Here is a 16,858-nt window from a genome sequence, read left to right on the forward strand (position 1 = left end):
ACAAAATGTAGAATATAACCCGGTGTGGTTGTTGTTGTCTTTATTGAGAACAAACTGCAAATAAAGATTTAATCCTGGCACCAGGCTCGGTCTCTCTGCCAACGGAGCACTGAGGAAATCAACGGTAGCCGACTCGGGGATTCATCCACAGGTGGACGGCAACAAGCTGGCGCCGCGTGATTGCGCGCGGAAGCAGCAACGATTTGGCAGCACTACTTGACAGCTTAAATAGACTTTGCAGTTGGTAATGGCGACAGAGACACACAGGCAGGTCAGAAAACAGCTCCACTTAAGTTGTCAGGATGGAGTTGCTCTGCAGGCTCGTGTCATTTTGCGGCACTCAAATGCTCTGTTTTAATGTTGCTGAAAACCGTCCAATCGCGCCAAACACTGTCGGCATAACACCGAAGCGCGGGTTATTTCTGATTGTCAGTCAGACGGAGATGTCATGCCAGGATAATGTTACACCGCCTGCACTGGACGTTCAGCACAACAGTCTGCATGCTCTGTTCTGAAAGAAGCAGACCTCGAATCCATCAGATACAACCTCCTGAGATAACTACAGAGAACAAAATCGTTTATATTCAAATAGGGCTAACAAGATCACATTGCTTAGTACGTTGCGTACGATCCATATCATATAATTATTATAATCTGTCTTCAATATTTTTTTTATGCCCGCTGTCAGTTCAGTACCTTCTCCCTGACTTTGTACTTTTATGATTCATATTAATGTTTTCGCATCAAACAGCGCGGCCCATCGCAGCCCAGTCCCCGTCATAAAATACTGGTTGCTGAGGCTTCTGGGAACCAAAGATATTTTCTCTTCGGTGCATGTCATAGGGCACCGTATTGACGTTTCTGCAATACGCATCATAGCACGTTCACATTACATGTTTATGACCTGACTGTCGGATCAGTAGGTGGAAGGGACGGTGGTGGAATTAAGCGAGAAGGCTGGCAAGTCAGTGATGGGAGTTACAGGAAGAGAGTGAAACCAGGGGGTGTTTTTAACGAGACCCCGATGCAATTTCCAGCCATGTTTGTGCCAACATTGACCAGAAATTTTCAGTCAGATTTGTGGTGACAAAACCAGTATTTTAAGGCAAAACATGATCTTTTCCTAACCGTAACTAAGTGTTTTTTGTGCCTAAGCCTAGCCAGAGCATAAGCACAACATTAAATTGAACCTACTAACAGTTTTAACATATGCCTTTAAACAGTCAACAGCCCCTGTACCTAAAAAGTCTGCAGTATTGGACCTCCATCAGTATGCATTCAATACCAACAGATCCAAAATATAACATATCCACTGCCCTCCACTCAGTCTTTACAGAGGAAACACAGCTACATCAGAATGTTTTGGGTTTTTTTATGTCAGTCTTCTGTCTTTTCATAGAAGTCATGCCCTTTACTCTCCATGGTCAAAAGTCTGTGTGTCACTGTGGCTCATTTACAATAAATTATGTATTTTTCCTCTCTGTGAATCAAAGAACCATTTCTACTCACTGAGGATTTATCCCCATCATAACATAGTCAATACCACACAATGAGAAACCCCCCACAGGCCGAACGCTCTGGACCATGAACTCTCCGTACTTCATACATCCGTCATCTGCAGTACCATGAAGAGAGCATGTGCCCCGAGTCCGTCCGCACCATAAGTCAGCTTATGAAGCCAAATTGAATTTTGATGAACAGATGAAAAGAGTTCAGCATTTATTTAATTTTTTTTTTTTTTTGCTGACCTGGTGAAATTCAGTCATGCGTTCATCTCTTAACAGTTGATTTAATGCAACTCTCTCTCTCTCTCTCTCTCTCTTCCATTCCCTCATTCAAAATCATGTCGAACACTCGCAGAACTCTACAGAGGAGAGTAGGAACGTGGAAGCAAAAAACTAATGTGTTTTGCACTTGTATTATTTATCATTTCTTAACAGTGTTTTAGCAGATATCATGAAGGACCGAGAGGAACAAATTCCTAACTCATCCTGTCATCTCCTGGATTGCTCCCCTCCCCTCTCTTTTCTCCTCTCTGTCTCTTCCCATCATGTTCTGAATTCCAAGTTTGTCACCAGCATCCTCCGTCCTTGAGCCGGACTCGCTGGTAATTAAATCAGCAGGATGAAATGTGCAGGTACTTCAACCAATTCATATATTTCCTAAGTTAACAGCCCTCCAGTTTGACCGACAGTGTTTGCTAATTGACTTTGTATAACGCGCCGGAAGCATGCATGGCTCCACATGTCTAAATGTTAATAGGAAAAGGTGGGAGATGCGAAAAGGCCTGTCGGTTCTGTTTCCTGTCTGTCAGCACAGGTAAACATCACGTTACAGAAGCAATCCTTTGCAAAAACCTCCAGGCAGAAGCCTTAGGTAGTTATTTTTGTCATTTATCTTAAATATCATATCTCATCGACACTTTCACTAAGGCGAGGTTGGGTCACAGACTGAAGAAAAAGACAGCTTGCATTTGTCCCCAGCTAGCAGCTAGCCCGAGATGTCGCCATCGGCAGATGTCAAAGACGCTAGCAAAGTGACACAGTACATGAATTGGCCAGAATTTTGGTTGAAACAATTTGAGTATCTTGTTGCAGAGATATCTTCTGAAGTTGGGGTGCTAAGCAATAGTCTCACCTGGGAGATGCAGAAGTAGCTACTAAACAAATAAAATCACAAAATGTCAAGTAGGGAGATATTTTACACCTATTTTCTAAGGAGAAAAGTACAATCATACACCGTCTGAATTCAAGCTTCGGTTGATTGCCTCTTTAAATCATCGTAAAACACAATTCATTTATTCTCATCATGAAGAAAATAAAAATCCCAAACACAGTACTTGTTTGTCTTCAATCATATCATCATCAATATTTTGGTCAAAATAAATCCTCAATTCACAGAGTAAAGTATGAAAATATTTATGTTAATATTTACCGCAGACTCTTTTTAAGACCGCTGCACATCTCTGCTTTCCCTGCTGTCTTCATGTACTCGGATTCATAATCCTGGTCACACCTGCCGTAAATCACCTCTGTACTGCTCTGTCTTGAACTCTCGGAGGCTGTGTTCAAATCAACTGTTGTTGCAAGCATGATGTAACTGTTTCAGAATTTCGGCATGCAGTGTTTACTCCAGTTGCTGTTTTTTTTCTCTGCTCGCTGAATAACGTTTGTCTTTGGTTTGACCAGCTTATTTCACTTCATACTGACGTCCCTGGGTTTGTTAAATGGTCCCTCTGATGAGTAGTGAGGGAAAGAAAACTGTTAGGTCCATTTCACATTTTTCAGCCTTTCACCTGAATTATTACTGTCCTATACGGCGCGCAGCAAATTATGCCACTGAAAGAAGCATTAATAAATGATAAACCAGCAGCTGTGAGCGTCAGTGTTATGCAATCACGCCCTCCCAGTAGTGTGCGTGTGTGTGTGAGAGAATGAGAAAGAGTGACTTGACCACGTTGCTGAGGTGAGAAAGAGTGAGCGAAGTGGCCAGGACTCCAGCGACGAGGCTGCGTGAGGCTCATCCATATTGATGCAGTGTTTACCGCCGCCGCCGCCTCCCTGCGTTGACCTTAAAGTTACTGTTTATTGCATTATTAAAAAGGCTTGAGGGCTTCAAGTGTTCCGACCAATATATAGAGCATGAGAAGAGTTTGATATTTCATGCTCAACGGCGTTCGCTGAATGCACATATTTATATTCACTGCCTAGTTGGCACTTGTACTTTTTTAAAGGCGCTCGTTCAGTAGAGAGGGGCAGCATGCTGAGGAGCGCGAGCACTTACGGAAACAGCGGTTACCGCACAGCACAAGTGTCCATGGAGAAGCATGCGTGAAGTGAGAAAATGGTTTCAGAACGTTGTTTTTGCACACCCAGCGAGCAGCCAGTTAGCGAACCACGTGTTGTCCCGTGTGCCTTCTCCGCTCACGCCGCCTCCGTGTCCTCCGGAGTAAAATGCATCACCACACATCCCAGTCACAAGGTAATGATTACTTCTGAGGCCTGTACAGTAAAATCAACGCATGTGTACGTCAACGGGGGTGTAGCGCGGCGCATGAGATGGCAATGTTTTGCCAGTGACAGTAATTGCATGCAGTCCAGAGGGGGTTTAAGACTGGCACAGCAGATCCAGGTCACTTTGCATCCAGCTGTCTTTGCTCCAAGTCTAATAAGACTGTTTTAATCAGTATGCTCCAGTTGGTGCAACAGGCTATTAGCTGACCAGAGGTGTGCCCTCGAATTTCATCCACCTCAGCTCATTTAGAATTAGTCAAAGACATTAATTGTGTGTGTTTGCATGCGTGGGACTCAATTGCCATGCATGTTTTATATGAGTTTATGCCACCCTGCGTATAGAGATGCAACATGAATTAAACTTGATGGAGTAGTTGTTACTTCCATCAGCTAATTATGCTGAAGATAAATCATGCAAGAGTGAAGTTAAAGTACAAAATAAATTGTTATTGTGTCATCTACTTTTTTTCTACTGGCACTTGTGGCCAGGCTGAGTCAACTATAACTGTGCAAAAAAAAGAGAAAAAGTTCAGATATTAGCCTCATTTTACAGTTTGCTTTCACCTGTTTCTGGAATTAAAAATGTTGTAAGAAAAGTTGTTTTTTTGAGTCTCATAACCAACTGAGATTTGGCAAAGTAATAAGGGTCGACCCAGTCATTCCAGTGTGTCAGTTTTTGACTCCAGACTGTCTTTATTTGACTCAGAAATCAAATTTTCTTACAAATAGCACCTTTAAAACCCAACATTTCCTGATTTTGCTGCTTTGCGCACATCATCGGTTGAAGACACACCTTGAATCAGCTGATCTCAAATCAAATTGAGGTAATTGAAAATTGCTGATGGTTTGGGTACCTAATACTCAATTGTGATTGGTGTCAGGGTGTCAAATGACCCCTGACATACAAACTTCTACTGACCTCCTCAAGTAGGTCTGATTTTATGTGCCACAGTCTGTATCAAATCTTAATATTCAATCTCCAAAACTAACTGCAACATTAGTCCTTCAGTGCATATTCCTCACCACAACACTAGCTATCCTTGTTGTCAGATTGTATTTACTGTTTGCCGTCAGCACGCAGTGTTATTGACTTTGAATCTTGCTAGCATAAATGTTAGCGTTCTGGCTAAGGATTCCATGAACTGTGGTGGACTAGTTCACCTCCCACAACTGTGTCTTTTCTAAGGCTCGTCCCATTTAAAGGAATAGTGAACATTTCTATTCTGTAAGGATTGTTAAAATAGTGAAAATGTCAGGTGCTGCCGGGGAAACAGAGGTGGAAAGAGCTGAATCCAGAGCTCTCTGTAACCTTCACTTTAACACAAATTGATTCAAACTTGTAAATGCGGTCGGCTGTAAAACTCTGTGGCCAGGGAGCCTCACTGACATTGCAACAGGAAATGCAGCGAGTTACCCTTAATGTTCTGGTACTCTGCTCGCTATGATTTAATTATATGCATTGTTGTTCAGGGCACGAAAAAGCTTTGCTTTTTTTTGTCTGAAAGCACTCTCGCCTGTCTCCTGATTGTCTTGTAAAAAACAGTCTGCTACACGGCAAAACGGGAGGACTGTTCATCAGAAAACTTCAGTTTAAGGGAAAGATGAGACAATAACTTCGTAGCTTGAATTGTTCGATTTCAAGACGCCAGCTGTAAAGATCCATGCATGAATAAGGGCCATTTTAAAGAGAATACTAAGATTGAAGTGTTCAGAAAATAACAAATACATAAAAAACGCTAAAATGTGGAGATAAGTGATTTGGATTAGAGAAAATCAGTGCAAGTTGAGGCAATTTGGCCTTTTTTTCGCACCCATTTGTTTGTTAATTGTGATCCAGAGACTGTAATTCTGCGTCGGGGCCACATGTCGTGACTAATCAAGGTCAGATTGCCGCGAATGATGCTAAAATATCAGTGCATCGGCAGCTGTATGTAGATGCCAGAGATTAGTTACAGCCCAAGTGTCCTCGAGGGTGGAAATTTTGGGTCCCACAGGAGTGAGAGTGCCGTGGCTGCAGCTGGCTGATGGGGAAACCTTATCAGCAAGGCACAGGGAGTGGTGGGTTGGTGTGTGTGTGTGTGTGTGTGTGTGTGTGTGTGTGTGTGTGTGTGTGTGTGTGTGTGTGTTGGGGTTGCATAAGCTGAGCAGGTAGATCATCAACATCGCAGCCTCTGAATTCAAACTATTTGCTGTGATGACTTCAGCCGCGTTCGATGGAGAAAAGGGGGGGAGGGGCTCTGATCTTGAGCACGAGAAGCATTTGTGCTGATTGTGAGCTCCCCGAGACTGTGACACAGCTGGACAGAGAAAAAAACCCACAATGTGCGACCCACAGCGTTTCTGTGCCGTGGCCACCGCCCACACGCACAGCTTGACTTTCTGTTTACTTCGCTGCCAACTGTCGCCACCATACTGACATTTAAATTGTGTGAGTAACCAATTAGTGACATTTCTGAAGGGTAAATCAATCAAAAGGAGACGACTGTGCCGGTTGTGGCGTTTCATGATTGACTCACATGGAATACAATTGCGACCTCTCAGATGGGACAGTTGGACAGTGCGGCATCCATTTGCGTCAGAAGAAGTGAGACGGATACCTAATGGGGAAAAATCTGATTCAGAGGCTGTTAAGTTAAAACCTGTCACAGGGTTTTTGGCAGTATTTATATTATCGGGGTTTGTGTGATAAGTGTGATTGATGAAAGCTGTTGCTTTTATGAAAAAAAAAGAAGAAAAAAAAACAGCCCAAAGCAAATATTTTAATTCGTACAGATTCTGAAAAATAAAGCGTAAAAAGCAAAAGCCAGAGTGGACACACGTGGCATGCTGGTGTGCAGGTTTTCGGGGCAGATGGAGCACTCAGAACATAAAGACTAATGTGAAGTTGCTCCTGTGTTTGTCAGGCATGTGGCACCTAAAGTAGTTGGCAAGCATCCATACGACCATTAGTCTGTGTGGAAAGTGGAGCGGGTCGGCCGGCAGCTGCTACAGTGTGACGCTGCACCGACATCAGGGGAGGGCGGGACAGCCTGCCAGCTGAAATGTAAAGGACAAAGTCAATCCTGCCGATGCCGATTTCAGATTTATGCTTATCAATCAAAGTCATTCCCTTTGGTCAAATAACCAATAGAGTCTTAACTAAGTGTTGGCTTCAATCAAGCTAAGAGGGAAGAGTCCCGTTCAACCTGCTGCTGCTGTCGAGAACAGGTCCCTCGCTGGCTTTGCTTTTTCGAACAATACAATAAATTATTGCAGTTGAGACGGAGACGGAGCGCTTGGATTAAAAACCATCATGAGCGTAGAGGAGTGAGTGACTTCAGATATCCTCGGGTCTTTATCACCTTGCTTCATGTGCACATGCTGCTGGTCCAGCTGCTTCGAAACGTTAGAATTACTGCCTTTCGCATGGACTAATTAAAATATTATCATATCATTACTATTATAAAATATGAAGCTGAACTGTCCAGGGGGTAAAGCAGATTGTCCAGTAATGTGAAGGTCGCTGGTTCGATTCCTTGGCTCTCCCAGCTGCTCCTCGAAGTACCCTGGAGCAAGATACTGAACAGTAGATGTTTCAAGCTAACAAGATCAGGCCTTATCTACATGTATGGGGAGACAGCCATAATTTAATTTTCAATGATCGCGGGGACATAAACCTGAAAGTATAGAATCAACAATCAAATCTGCAAAAAAAAAGGAAGAAAAAAAACGTGAAAAGGTTGAGTGAACCAAATTAAGGCTTAAAATGCTTTTTTTTTTTTTTACATTTGAACAACATCAACTTTGGTGCCGCCGTCAACTCATCCCACCTTGATAATCCTGTGCATGAGCGTGATATCCTCCTCTTGCATGCTTATTCAAAGTCTGACTGAACCTGCACCAAATCAGAGGTGTTGTGGATATCAGCTGCGCTTTCATGTCAGTGATGATGAACGTGATTGGCTGATATGTTTCCTGTTATAAAGCAGACATTCAGCTTTTGGGGTGAAGGGGCTGGATGTGTCTTATTTAACCGCTATCTCCAACCGCCGTTACAGTCATCTCTATTCAGGATGCATTAAGTGGTTTGTCGCCTCTCTTGTAATGCCTCTATTATCCCGGATGCAGGAACGGGGTCTTTGGGATCATGAACGCGGAGGAAGTAAAGCGAATGTCAACAAACAAAAGGCATGAGTAAACCTGATACTGAAACGCACAAAAAACCCCACAAACTGTCATAACGCCTCTATCGAAGATATCACGCACACAAACATGCAGTGAACTCCAGCAGCAATTACACACAGAAAATATTCTTTTTTAAAAACAGCCCCTCCAGCAGCGTACGATAGGTGAGAGATACAATGTTTCTCTACAGTAGGTGTCCGGCTCGGTAAAAGCAGCCGGTGAGAGATGAAGACGGACAGGGAAGTAACCCATCCGGAGGCGATATCCTCACCGTTGTGTTTACAGCTTGCCAGGGACGATCACCGTGTGGGTGAAAGGTGCCCCTCTGCATCGTGTCTCACACTTACACTGTGCACGCAGATCAACACTAGACCCGCCTCACACTCTCGTGGACAAATCGAAAGCAATCCATTGTGTGTTAGCTAAGCTCACACGAGGCAACCTGGATTTAATCTAAGTAACGGCTGCCAGAGTGGAAAATCAATGTCATCTGTCTCCATTGCAAAATTCTAGTATCCCGTGACAGTGGGAGGAAACAACTGGGTATGATAATAGCCTGCGAGCCGAACAATACGGCCCGGTGTAGTGGCGCATGTTGCCACAACTGGGCCATAAATTCTCTCATACCCAGGGCCAATTCTGCCTAATGCCTCAGAACTAATTTAAATGGTGAAGAGCCTGATTACCAGACCTGTGCCAATCCCCATCACCAAGAATTAAGAATGGCGGGCCAAGAGAGAAGAGGGGAAGAGGTGGAGAAAGAAATAAATGGGAATGTATAATAGGAAGCTCATTTGTCACCATCTGAAGACGTAGTTGCCGGGAGGGGATTACTGCAACAGAAACTTTGCCTTAACTTGAACCCAAGAATGAACTGATGAGATGACTGTGGTCCAAGTTAAGAGGCCAAGGTCACTGTGACCCCACACAATGTTTTTTTGGCCGTAACTCAATAATTCCCGAAAAATGACAAAATATCAAATAGAATCAAATTATGAAGTAATTTTTATTCCTAAATGTCAAAGGGCAACTTCACTGTGAGAATGGTGTCCAAAAAGATTCGTCTGCTCATTATTCAATGCTAAACTAAAAAGGAGAGATTGTGTCCATATTTCATATTTGGTGACACTAATCTTGGGTGCCTACCTTGAAACTGTGGTGAGTTGTAAATGTAAAAAATATATTTGTACACACCCATAATAAAGGTATGAATGTTAAACTGAGCAAAGCATGAGACCTTTAAAATTGTCTTATGGGATTAATCTGTTTTCACACGGATCACATTTTGATGAAATCCTAATGCTGTATTATAGATCTGTGAAATGCCACATGGGTGAAAAGGGCCTCTCCGAGATTAAAGAATCCCTTCTTACTCCAATTTTTGCCGCATGGGTTGCCACAGTCCAACCATCTGCTCGCTGGCTCTATATTCTGGTGCATCCAGATCAAGAAATACGCAGCACATTCTCCACGTCTAAAGAAATTAAACCATCCATCTGATGTGGGAGATGCCAACGGTCCTATCAGGCATTTTTACTGAAGGTTAAGGCGATCTCTATTTCACTCACAACTTGCTTTATGTCTTTGTGTTTTCTCCTCTTATTTTGAATTAAGGATGCGACATGTCTTCCCGGTTCACTCGGTTCACACACTTTGTCACAAAGGGCAGAGTAAATGGACCATTATGCTCCTGTATCAGCTGTGGATCTGGATGAAGAGGAAGGATGAATTCAAGGAGGGACGCAGTGGACTGTACGTGTGTGTGTGTGTGTGTGTGTGTGTGTGTGTGTGTGTGTGTGTGTGTGTGTGTGTGTGTGTGTGTGTGTGTGTGCATTAGAGGTGGAGGTGGGTGGTAACAATGAGCTGGGAGATCCGGAGGAGGAGTGGGGGGGACATAATGGCAGGGAGGGGCGGTGAATTGTGGCCATCCCAAGGACACTGCACTGAGGGTATATTTATTGATCCTGGGTCCGTCGAGGGGACACGTGCACTCACATGTACTGTAGTAGAAGTAAATTCCAATCTCACAGTAATTGTTGTTGTTGTTTTTTTGTGTCGGGTAGTAATCAAGGAGGGGGAAGTGCTTCAAATCGGCTTAGTCCAGATTTTGATTGTTTTTCCTCAGTGGATCTGTAAGCTTGAACATGTAGGATTTTAACAAATATGAATAAATCAAACGCTATTTTTACTCGCACAGGGTGTTTTGTTGAAGTCCAGCTGTTAAGGGCAACTGTCCCGACATCCCTGTCATGTTTGCTCTTCCCCGGATCGCGCCTGTGTGGCCGGGGCGTGTCTGCAGCAGCACTTCTTCCCACATCACATGTCTTTGCACCTTATGTGACTCACCAGTGAACCTTGGATCGACTGGTGGGAAAGAGGAAAGACAGAGAGAGAGAGACAGAGAGAGAGAGAGAGAGAGAGAGAGAGAGAGAGAGAGAGAGAGAGTCACAGCAGCGTGCTGTGGAAGAAAATCGTTCCCACTGAGATGAAAAGAAGAATACTCCACATTAACCTGCTGCCATGAGCCCAAATGATGATGGCTGTGCTCCAGTTGCTTTCCAGATTGGGTTGCTGCGTCTCACCTTCCCCGATGATGTGTATGGAAAAAAAACAAAACACTAAAAAGGAACAAATAATGGACTGAATCAGCAAAAAGATATTTCTTATAATAGGTTTTTCTTGTACAATGGCCTATGATGATGATGGGTACACATCTTTAACATCAGATTTGCTTTGGTGTTTGTTCCATTTATTTCAAGTCGAACAACACTTGCATTGAAACTGTTTTTGCAATTGTTCCTCCTGCCCTTACATACTTGATTTGTCTAAAGGTCAGCGTCCAGCCTGAGCTGCCAGACCAAAGCGGCAGTATTCAACGATCTGGGGATGAGACTCAAGAATCGGCTATTTTTCAATCCAGTAAACTCAATTTTGTTGCTTTAGCCTCATGTTAGCTTTGACTAACAAAACAAGGTCAAGGTCAGGTGGTAAGCTATATATTCTGGAGCTAACCCTCCACAAGCCTTAAAATGATGGAGAGGAGGAACGCCTGCAGCAATCGCACCTTCAAACCTTTTCTTTAAGACCATTTGGAGACTATTTCTCCTCCAGTTGGCCTCCATTCCATTCTGTTTGATGCAGCATAAGAAAAATAGTGCTAAAAATTAGATAATTCTCCCTTGTGGTGTTTACTTCTTTTCCCCTTGATTTTCCAGACCTCCAGACCAACAGACCAACAGACCCGTGTGTTTCCTTTATTTACACCCTTTCACAGTTTTGAGTGCCCTTGATGTCATTTGTCCTGCTAATTCTCCCATTTATTTTGTCTTTTGGTGAGTTATGACTCACATCCATATGCTCCATGACTGCTCATTGGTCTGTTTTGTTTTCATACTGTCAAAGACTAATGGAATGATGATCTATTGCTATGCTAAAGAACCTGGCCATTAGAGTTTCTTATGGAGGAGCAAACCCCTTCCAAACAGAGACATAGAAATGACGCAATAAATAGATTAACATGCCATTATGCGCACCATAAACTAAAACTGAAAATTAATGGTTAAGATATTAATTTATTTATAAAATGTGACATAGAGTGATATTTTTGCATTCATTTGCCTCTGTATTTATTTACCTCTGTATTCAATTAATTCAATCTAGTCACTTCCCCATTACATTTTCCATTTTATTTATTCATTTATTTATTCATTTATTTATTCATTTATTCATTTATTTATTTATTTATTTATTCACTTATATCTTTACTTATTCATTTAAAAAAAATCTATTTCTGTTTTATTTTCCATTTGCATTTTCCCCGTATTTATTGCAACCATCAAACTGTAAACTATACAGAAATAAAATAAAAGGAAAATTAAATGAGAAAATAAGTAAACAGTTGAATTAATAGAGAGGTAAATAAATACAGATACAAATTACATATTTTATTAATCTATTAATGCAGCTATTTTCATTTTTATTTTTCTTTTATTGGAAATACTGAGTTATTTATTTATCCATTTAGATATTTATACATTTATTTATATATGATTTTGCCACGTTCAGTCCTCTATAGCCAGACTCTTCTGACATCATCTGACCTATAGCAACTTTTACCCTCAGATTGGATTAGTAATGGTTTTATGTTGGTAACAATAGCATCATTGTAGCAGCGGTAGTGTTAACTGGTTTAAAGATAATAACATCGAGATTATGGAACTATATGGAGGGAGTTAAATATGTTACAGGCTGAGGGATTGTAATGATGGCAATGGATTGGTGTAAGTACTGACTAAAGAAAGGTGGTGCAATATTATACATTAAAACTGCACCAACTGTGTTTATTCTGCACACAACAGTTTGTGGGAGGCAGAGTGACCTTGAGACAAAAGACAGCCCTGTCAAGAGAACGTCACAGGTTCGACTCCTGTAAAAGCTGACGTGTCCTCGTCGCTGCGTTTTCAAGGTTTCAAAACATCGACAAGAAGTTCATTTCCACTTCTGCAAAACAAGACTTTCAGTTCCTTGTGCAAACACAGCTTTGGTACAAAGATGCTGTGATGCAGGCTGGTAATATTTCTCATGAGCTCAAACTTGCTGTGGCTCTCTCCCAGACTGTCTGGGCATGTGCAGAGAGGCACTGCAGTGCTGCACTGTGAGGAGAGAGAAAGACAGAGAGAGAGGAGTTCTGACAGTGGGGCGCTCGTTCCCTGCAACACATTCTTGTTGCCATCCCGTGTGTGAGGGAACCTTTGGAGGATAAAAGACTGTATTTGGGTGTAGTTTGCTGCTGTAGTCTCTCATTATGAAGCATCCATTAAGCATGAATCTTATTTGACAGCACAGCAGTGTATTAAAACTTGTTACATTTCAGATTTTCTTCGTGTCAAACAACCCAACGGAGTCTGTTTGTTGCAAAACACCCCTGAAACCATCACATCATAGATTAGCAGTTCCTCTCCACATTGCTCTGCCTGAACTCAGGCAGTTAACTGAAGAGAAACAGCCATCACCGATAGTTCTAATCTTTATTAGCTGATGTTTGTTACCATACAAACCTCTGTCCTTTCGTCTCAGATGACTTTTCTTTCATCTGGTTTAATCTGTCCCCCCGACCCTCTGCCGAGGATGTAAAGACAGGATAAGTCTTTACGTGGCAACAAACCGCCCCACCTGTAGGGAAAAAACACAAGACCGACAGTGACGTGGGTAAACAGTGAGAAAAAAGGAATGTAAAGTGAAGTTCATGGTCTTTTAAGATGGACACACACATAACCTGAGAGAGGATTGATTAAAGTGAGTGGGGGGGGGGGCTCTTTAGGACAACATCATAAAACATTCATTTATCTGAGAACAAAGTGACACAAAAGTGTGAAGAGTTAAACATAAAAATGTTTCCTTTGTTACTCTCGGTTGTTTTCTGGAAATCGATGACATGGCATAATAATGACATATTCATATCTCTGAGGCGGAGGATGTGTGCCAGATATTACAGTGAGGGTTATTAGCCCTCTAGCTTTGATACAGCATCAGCCTGCAGCATTAATTGGCTGCTTGTGCTGTCGCAGGCTTGATCCTCCTCTGCCTCTCGAGCTGCTGAGGCACCAAAACAGGTGGAACATAAATGGCACAGCATGTGCACCTCAGAGTCGTGACGCACCCTGGTATTTCTAAAAGCTGTCATCCATTTTGTGGGCAATGATGACGATAGTGGCAAAAGAGGGGCGGGGGGTGGGATCTCTTGGTTGAAAGGGCCATCAAGTGGCTGGAAGCTGAACTGCACCAGCTCTGCTGTGATGAGGCGAGCAGACCGGTGAAACAGTACTTTCTCTTGGACCGGAATGGTCATGCTTGAGCAGACCCTTTGAGGCAGGTTCAAGGTGTCTCTTTCAGCTAAATGACCCTAGAAGAGACTTGATTCTCAGTCCTCTATATAAAAGCACAGTTTCTAATAGAAATGATTCTATTACATTCCACCAGAATAGACGTCTCGACTGCTGTCGTATTTCTGAATAAAGTTAAATCATGCCCGAATGACCTCCCAGATTGAAAAGCGACCACAGTGGCTGTAAGTGACACCGCAGTCCTCTTGTTTCACTCAGGATATCCTTTACAGGCTCCTCGGCAGCTCCGCTATCCAACTCCCTGTAATGGCACACTGCATTCCTGAGAAACAGAAGAGCTCTTGGGTTCTGCAGGTGCCAGTGAACAGTGTGTGAGGTCACATCGGGCCCCGCTGGCAGAGGTCACCCAGAGGAGAAGGTCACTCAGGGCAAAAGTCATCGGGATGTTCGGGTTTCTCATCAACTAGATCACTTGACCGGCAGAGTGAGGGGGGTCGTGAGGTGAGCCCGGGGTTAACAGAGCGTGAAAGGTGCGACACACTCCACCTGATGTGTGGCTCAGCTAGTAGGATCCAGTGGTGCAAGTAGAATTTACTGTGGCTTCCAAACAATTAATTCATAACTTCTTTTTTAAGCTGTGACTTGTGTCTTGTTTGCCTAGAAGGTTATGTTTTTACCAATGTAAAAAAACAAAAAAAACAAACAGCTGTTTGTTAGTTAGTTGGTTTGTCAGCAGAATTACATAGAAACTACAATCAGATTTTCACTGAACTTTGATGGAGGATGAGTCTCAGGGTCTGTTTCACCTGCATAAATATACTTTTTAAATATCTGTGTTTGTTTAGCTGGTAATATTTACATATATCTTTAGATACAAGACATTTACAATCATAATTTAAGGAACTGAACACTGTTGAGTACTCAAATCATGCAGCAATGACCAAAAAAGTGTCCACAGACAGTTATTAATTCATAAAGTAGCAACAGAGTCAGCTGTTACTAGTATTTTAACGGTTCTTCCGAGGCGTTGTTTTGATGCTTGAGTTTTAATCTTACAAATGTTCAGACATGAAAATGAAGCCCATGTTTTGCCACTGGGTGCCGCAGACTATAAATATAATGTGTTTTAATATGCTAAATTAATTCACAAACTCTGCTTTTCGCCTTCAACATGCTGCTCGGCTTTGTTTGTGATGACACGGCCGAAATTCCGCACCGAAACAATCCCCAGTGTTTTGACACGGTACATAAAGACAGTAATCTGCTTTGCTTTTACAGAAAAGCTGCCCTCAGGAGGCGTGATGGCAGTGGTATGGGTTAGGAAAATGAGTGAATCAGTGAATTAGTGAATGCTACACTGTTTTATTTGACTTATGAGTAAACACTTTCTGCTGCTTGTTGAGTTGAGATGAAACCTGTGTGCCCTTGCTGGAAACCTCATTGTCTAAGAGATATTCAAAATGATCGTTAGATAACACATTTTCACCAGATTCGATTCAGTGAATAAAGCTTCTTGATGGGGTTTTCGACAGACTTGCAATTGATAAATTGAAGAAATCCTTTAATGCCTCAACTGGATGAAGCTTCAGAAACATGTACACGATCCTTCTCTTCTCATAAAGCAACTCGGCAGCCTCTTATTAAACATATAATTAACCCTGATGGCATAATCAGGGTTATTTGTATAAACTGTGGACAGCTCCCCCTCAGAGACACTGAATAAATCCAGCTATTGTTTTCACAGGCTGAGCAGCCTCCTCCTCTTGATTGAGTGAACTGTACTTCATGTGTTCATGTGCCCCTTTAATATTTTAATAATGCTCTCTCTCTTTCTCAAATCAGTTTTTGATTATTGCATGCTTACACAAGTTGCACTGAACAATCACTATGAAATTGATTAGTGTTCATATGTTAATACATTATATCATGGTGGTGTTATGAGCATCCACGTACATATCAAATTAAATGAAACACTGAGATTAACGCACTTTCTTCTAATTGATGATATAAAGATGTTAGGAAGTGATGGAATGTTATTAAGTCCATTCACTTAAGTACTGTATTGTGTACAGTTTTGAAGTAATAGTGCTTATTTTCTGTTACTTTAAAATTCCACTCAGGCAAAAATTGTACACTTTTGATTTTAACTTTGATATACGGAAACCTTTTGTGACCCGACTGTATCTTTAACTTTCCCCCTAAGCAGTTTTAAAGTAAAAAAATAAAAATCCCAAACATTTCTCTTCATTGAATGACAACATATTTTGAGTAAATGCATGTTAAACACGTCTTTTAAGTCATATGATGTTGTTGTAAGGAATAGAGTAAAATCAGTGATGGCCGTCATCTTCACAACAACATTACATGTTTTAATGCAAAAATCCCTCAAATTCAGTTGGCATTTGGGGACATGTTGTGATTTTGACTTCAATTTAGATATTTCTTTGTTTGTATGACAACATTTTTTGGGGGGGGTACACGCCTGTTTAAACACTTTGAGCTTTTTTTAAAATCAAGAAATAGACCAGTACCAAGATAATCAATTTTTAAAGCTGAAACATAACATAAAAAATGTTTGATATTGATGCCTTGAATATTTTGTATGCAAAAGTCCCCAAAATTCAGTTATGTCAAATTAATTTATCATCAATACTGTAATCTTACACCAGTAACCTACTATTTATAACTTATGGTCGACTTTGAATTTTACTAAATTAATATTTTTACATTTTGACTCAAGTCTGACTTTCAGTATTTTTTAAAACACTGAACATAAGCAGCATTAATGTAATAATTAAATATTAATGAATTATTGTGTGGTTGCTGTTTCAGTATCAG

The sequence above is a fragment of the Acanthopagrus latus genome, chromosome 12, assembly GCF_904848185.1.
Source record: "Acanthopagrus latus isolate v.2019 chromosome 12, fAcaLat1.1, whole genome shotgun sequence".
Taxonomy (NCBI): domain Eukaryota; kingdom Metazoa; phylum Chordata; class Actinopteri; order Spariformes; family Sparidae; genus Acanthopagrus; species Acanthopagrus latus.